Genomic DNA, 6,995 nt, shown 5'->3' on the forward strand with positions numbered 1-6,995 from the left:
ATCTTTGGCCTTTGAGGGAGCATTATCATCCTATGGGCATTTTTAGTTGAACTATGTATGTGTATCTAGACACAGGCTTACATGTATAATAAGTGTTTATAGGCAGTTAATAGTATGAGTATGATATATATAAAATAGCATCCTTCTGATATTTTACACTTCTCCTTCCTGAGGGAGTTTTTAAGAGGTAGTAGTAGTAGTAGTAATCACACTACTTATTCTTGTTGTCAATATGCTCATTCTGGAGAGAAACCACGTAGCCTACAAATTTTATAATCTTTATAAAAAGAAATTTAGCAGACCTCTGGTTTAGCCTAGAAAGATTTTAACTTTTTTCAGTAATAATTGCTCACAAGTATTACTCTTTCATTTATTGCATCTTTTCCAATGCTCATACTGAAGGAAAGTAAAAGCCTAGTCCTATTCCTTTTGGTGTAGACCAAGGAAAGGGTTTAAGTTTCTAAAATGCTATAATGGTTTCCCAAACACCCATTGAAGCTAACTCACTTCACATCCTGCTCACTGCCCTCTCTGAGTCACCCCTCCCACAATCCTATCCCCATCCCCATCCCCTTTTCCTCTGAGTAGGTGAGATACCTTTGGGTATCCCCCGACCTGACATTTCAGGTCTGTAAGAGGCTGTGCTTCCTCTCCCACTAAGGCCAGACAAGGCAGGCCAGCTAGAAGAACATACTCCACATACAGCTTTTGGGATAGCCCTGACATGAAGACTGAGCTGCACATCTGCCCCATTTGTGTGGGAGGTCTAGGTCCAGCCCAGGTATGTTCTTTGGTTGTTGGTTCAGTCTTTGAGAGCATCAAGAATCCAGGTTAGTTGACTGTTGCTCTTCTTGTGGAGTTCCTATCCCATTCAGGGCCTGTAATCCTTCCTCTATTCTTCCATGAGTCTCCAAGTGCCATTCACTGTTTTGCTGTGGGTATATGAATCTGTTTAAGTCAGCTGAAGGGTGGAGTCTCTCAGAAGATGGCCATGCCAGGCTCCTGTCTTCAAGCGTAACAGCGTATCATTAATAGTGTCAAGGATTGGTACTTGCCCATGAGATGGGTCTCAAGTTGGGCCAGTTGTTGGTTTGCCATTACCTCAGTCTCTGCTCCATCCCCTGTGCCTGCATATCATGTAGACAGAATAAATTTAATGAAAATAAAAGGAAAAAATGTACCATTCTATAGATTACAAATAATTTCCTAGTAAGACAACATTAAAATTATATAACATCTGTATGATGGTAATTGTGTATGTAACACACACACACACACACACACATATATATACACATACATACATACATACATACATACATACATACATACATACATATATATCTATGTTTTCAGAGTTAACATTTGTTATTCAGAAACCAATTGTTGTGCTTTTTCCCGGGGAAGACTATTTCTCCCACTCTCACCATTACTTACTTACTTACCTGTAGTTCTTTGAATAGGGTTGAGACCTCCTGAGATTTCCCATCCATACAAGCATGTGGATTGGTTCATTCTTGTTCAGTTCATGTTTAGGCATTACCAGGATCATTCTGATGTTCAGGTGTCCTGTACATGTTCCCAGAAGATTTAGGCTATGTATAGGCTTCAGTAAGGTAATACCAGTTGGCTCTTTCTAAAGACAAATAGTTTTAGCTATAGATGGGACCTTATTATTGTGATCTCCTGGTTGGAGGACAAGAACATTGCCAAGCAACTTAGAGTACATATGTCAGCATAGCACTGTCCAACTGGACTAAGACTCAAAATTCCTGACACAGACTCTTTGACTGAACATATTAACAATAAAACAAGTAGTGTGGTGACAAACTCAAATACCAAGAATCTTCCTTAAATATATCACCAGGGTTTGATATACATGATCCCTATGCTGATACATGTGCAAATTCACCCTACATATTGTAATGCACACATTCCAAATAACAAGAAAACTCAGAAAGCATCTACAGTTCAAACTCTTTGAGTGCATGTTTCTTTAAGTTAAGATAACATTTGATCTGAATTGCTCACCCAAATGGCCTTAGCTCTTAAGTATTCAAACAAGAAGACAGAACCCAGGTGTGATTTTAAAATTACACTGTTCCTAGAGCGTGATCATTTCATCTAGATAACTGACAATCTTTCAGAAATGTAAATTGGAAAAGGACATTTTCATGAGGATTTTTATTTGTCATGGAGCATTAGAGGGACATCAGCATCTGTACACACCTTGGATCACATCCAAATGATAATATTGATCAAACTAACAAGATTGTCTGGAAAATGAGATGGTGAAACTGAAATAGTCTGGCTGCTGGAGCCGAGGTCAGGGGATAGTTTTAGCAAATGTTTTAGATGTATCTAATGAAGGTTATGAACATTTTCACCGAAATCAAGACTCTGCTTTATAATTGGTATTCAATATGTAACTATTCCCTTCCTAATTTTAGTGAATTAATGGTAATTTCTAACCTTCACAAGAGAATTTGTTTTCCACTAAGAGTCTCATTAACAGGATCTATAAAAATAGGATTCTAACCAACTAAAAATAGTAAATGTTAATAGACAATTCTGAAACTTTTAAATGCATGCTGTGATATTAATAATAAGGGCTAACAGGTTTATCATTCATTACTTATTTATAGAGATCATGACTAAAGAGCCAGGAAAAACTATTAAGAAAATGTAATTCCTGTCTTTTAAAATAAATTCAACAATGTGGTAAAATGTGTGGTCAGCTATAAATTTCAAAAATATTAGGGTTTAATTATATGTTTTAAACTGTAGAATTCATCAAGTAAATATGAGATGTGCCTCGAATCAGTTTTAAGGGTACTTTCACCACCCTCGCCAGAGGTAACATGAAGAAAGGAATATTAGAATATTTTCTACTCAATATATTTAGCCTTTCAATTTCTTTTTTTCTTTTCTGTTTTTAACTCACTCCAATTCTTCTCATACATGTTTTTGTTTTGTTTATTGGGGGTTTTTATTCTTTCATAGTTTAGTTTTCTTAAACATGCCAGATGGATCATTCTATTAGAAATAGTAATAATAATAATAATAATAATAATAATAATAATAATAATAATAACAACAACAATAGTCATCTAAAAAGCTAGTCAGGTTAATCCCATCGTCTATAAATACTGTAATCCCTTGACTTCTGTAAAGTTGTTTTGGGCCTATGCTCTTATAACATCCAGGAGTTTATAGGCAATGCTTTTTTTTAAGATTTATAAGATTCTTATTAATGTGTGTTTTCTACTTGAGAAAACATTTAAATCTCAGACCGTAAGTGAAATAGCTAAATAACAATTTTAGATACAGTGTGTAAACAAAGAGATGTGGCTAAAACTTTAATAAGCAAGTCTTTTAAAATAGGGTTTTATCAAATACTCCTAAAGTCAGAAAGTGTCAGGGAAGAAAGCAGAACAACTGAACATCGGTGAAGAAGATTGGAAAATGAAGTGATACAGGAAATCAAGCAAAACACAAGCTGAAATTAAATAAAAGTGAACCACAAACATCAATTAAGAGCCTGTGGTGATCAAACTTAACTTTAAAAAAAAGGAGTACACTGATCTTCATGGATATGTGTTTATAAAACAAAAGGCAATGTGGGAAGTCAATAAATGGGGGACTATCCATCCACTCTGGCAATGAATGTCAGAGCGCTAGAGCAGTGCTTCAGTCACAAAACAGACTGCACAAGAAAATGGTACCCATCTATTCAGTAAATAAAAATATGACACATGAAATAATAGGATACTACTGAAGTCTGCATAAATGGGAATGCCTAACTGTAAACATTTATATTAGAAAATAAAAATGATTAGATGCAGCATCCTGACCTACATGAAAAAGCTTTAAAAAATGAAATTCAGAATAAATAAAAATAAATAAATATAACTATAAATGTAGAAATAGAATCAGGAAGTTGACAGTCAAGTAAAGTTGAAAACTCAAAAGTAATTTCCTTGAAAAGAACAACAAAATTGGTAACACTCTATTTAATCAGAATTTTTTAAATTTTATTTAATCTTTTTTTTTATACTCCAGATTTTATCCCCGCCCCAAGTCCACCCTCTGATTGTCCCCCCCCAATACTTCCTCCCCAACCCCTATCTCCACGGGGATATTCCCACCCTTCACCCCCACCCCAACCCCACCAGATCTCTAAACTCCCCAGGGCCTCTAGTCTCTTGGGGTCTCTGACTGAACTAATCTCTGACTGAACCCGGAACCTTACAGTCCACTGTATATGTGTATATGTGTATATGTGTATATGTGTTGGGGTCCTCATATCAGCTGGTGTATGCTGCCTGTTTGGTGGTCCAGTGTCTAGAAATCTCAGGGGTCCAGGTTAATTGAGACTCCTGGTCCTTCTAAAGGGTCGCCCTCCTCCTCAACTTCCTCCAGCTTTTCCCTAATTTAGCCACAGGGGTGAGTAGCTTCTGTTCATTGGCTGGGTGCAATTATCTGCATCTGACTGCATCTGCAGCTGCTTGGTTGGTTTTTCAGAATGCAATCGTGATAGGTCCCTTTGTGTGAATGCCCCATAGCCTCAATAATGGTGTCAGTCCTTGGGGCCTCCCCTTCACCAGCATCCATAGGGCCACATGGCACTGCAGGGTATCTTTATCTCAGAGGTTTCACGCTGCCCCCAAGTACTCTTAGACCCAGGCAATCCATGAGCCATTCCAACATGGCACCTTGATAAGCTGGTCCCTAGAGTCAGTTCTGGCACCTGTGGAGCCATATGAAACTAACCATAATTTATCTCTGATTAGTATCTCTCCCAGTGGCTTTCTGCTAGCCACTAACTCTCTGGTTCCCGGTAAAATCAAGACTCAACAAACTGTAATCCAACAATCAGACTTATATGTTAAATTCTCAATCCATAATACATCCACACAATAAACTCACAACCAATTGATAAGGATATAAACTGCCCACCTAGGTAAGATAAATTTGCCTACAGAAATCCATCCCCTAAGAAATATACATAAGTACCTTGGCAACTCAAGACCACCCGGATCTGGGTCATCCTTCTCCATCTCCATCTTGATTCTCCTTCTCGTTCCCCTTCTCTCCTACCTTACAAAAGCGTTGTCTCTGCCTTATTTTTCTTTTTTACTGTCCAATCATGGCCTTAAACTTACTTGTGCCAGCCCTCACCTACATATAGACATCAACTTACGGGGGGCAGGGAGGGCATTTCATCTAAAGTCCTTCCCTTTGAGGCCTAAGAGTCTTTCACTTCCCAAGTCTTCTAGAGGCTCCACTCACCTTCTACCTCTCCTGGTTGCCTGTCTCCATTCTTTCTGCTGGTCCTCAGGGCTTCAGTCCTTTTCCCCCACCCAATAACAGACCATGTTCCCCTCTTTCACACCCTGTCCCCTTTCCTACCCGAGTCTCTCCCTCCCTTCCCCTCTGTGGTTGCTTTCTTCTCCCTCCCAAGTGAAATTGAGGATTCTTTACTTGGGCCCTTCAGCTTGTTGAACTTTTTGAGTTCTATGGACTGTATCTTGGGTATTCTGAATGTGTTTTGGCTAATATCCACATAATAGTAAGTACATACCATTCATGTCCCTTTGAGTCTGAGTTACTTCACTCAGGATGGTATTTTCTGGGTTTTTTTTTTTCCGGAGCTGGGGACCGAACCCAGGGCCTTGCGTTGCTAGGCAAGCGCTCTACCACTGAGCTAAATCCCCAACCCCCAGGATGGTATTTTCTATATCTATCACTTTGCCTGCAAACTCAGGATGTCCTCCTTCTTAATAGCTTAGTAGCATACCACATTTTCTGTAGTCTGTCTTTTCTCATGGGACATCTGGGTTGTTTCTAGCTTCAACAACATAATGGAACGCCTTCCCCTGTGGCCTAGTGGGGTACCTTTTGGGTATATTCCCAAAAGTGGTATTATTGGGTCTTCAAGTAGATCTATTTTCAGTTTTCTAAGGAACCTCCAGATTGATTTCCAGAGTGTTTGTACCAGTTTGCAATCCCCCCAGCAGTAGAGGAGTGTTCCTCTTTCTCCACATCCTTGCCACCATGTGTTGGCATCTAAGGTTTTGATCTTAGCCCTCTGACTGGTGTGAGGTGGAATCTCAGGGTCATTTTGATTTGCATTTCCCTGACCACTAAGGACTTTGAACATTGCTTTAGGTGATCCCCAACCATGCTTCTGTTGTATATTCTCTGTTTAGTACTATATCTCATTTTTTGATCGGGTTGTTTGGTTTTTTTTTTTTGGTGGTTAACTTTTTGAGTTCCTTGTAAATTTTGAATATTAGCCCTCTGTTGGATGTGAGGTCAGTGAAGTTTTTTCCCCCAATATGTAGATTGCTGATTTTTCCTATTGACTAGAATGGGGAACAAGTAATTGCCAACATTAACACTGAAACAATGGTAGCTAAAGATCCTGAAGACCTAAAAAGAAGATGGGGGCATTAGACAATGGTAGTGTGTGTTTGTATTACGATGTCATCCTTCACGTGGGGTATAAAGTCACTGAATAGGAATAATTAGCTATGCTTTAAGAGTGAGGAAACTGGAGTTAAGAACTTACAGTTAACTTTTGAAAGTTCTCATGGGCAAAAAAAAAAAAGATATTTGTTTGAAGCCACTTTTCATTTGGCTCCAAAGCACCTGCTCTTAGATAATATGTTGCTACAGTGACATTAATTGAATATATTTTAGTTTGTTTGTAAAACAACATTGTATATTTTTAATTAGCTGAAATGTTTCCATCATATTTTTGAAATGCCTTAAAGATGTAGAACAATGATTTGTAGCTTAACACTTCTGGGAAAGCAATGTAATTGATGAGAAAGAAAGCAAAATTTGGGTAAGATAAAAATAAGCATACCCCTAGCAACGGGCAAAGAGATACCTTGTGTTGTTTTTACATCAGTCAGGGAGAGAGTAGATGGCAGTCCTTTGTTCATCCTATCTTGATGCCTGGTTTGGTGACCAAAGCTGTCTCATGC

At 38.3% G+C, this 6,995-nt stretch overlaps 1 long non-coding RNA gene across 1 annotated transcript; it reads right to left on the bottom strand.

The window, feature by feature from the left end:
• Positions 1-360: 360 nt before the first annotated feature.
• Positions 361-6,995, bottom strand: LOC102553210 (uncharacterized). The gene is made up of 3 exons (XR_015671276.1): positions 6,899-6,995; positions 1,446-1,636; positions 361-1,127 (listed from the first exon to the last, which is right to left on the bottom strand). It is a non-coding gene; the product is annotated as an uncharacterized LOC102553210 (long non-coding RNA).

This window comes from Rattus norvegicus, chromosome 2, assembly GCF_021556685.1.
Source record: "Rattus norvegicus strain SHRSP/BbbUtx chromosome 2, alternate assembly SHRSP_T2T, whole genome shotgun sequence".
Taxonomy (NCBI): Eukaryota; Metazoa; Chordata; class Mammalia; order Rodentia; family Muridae; genus Rattus; species Rattus norvegicus.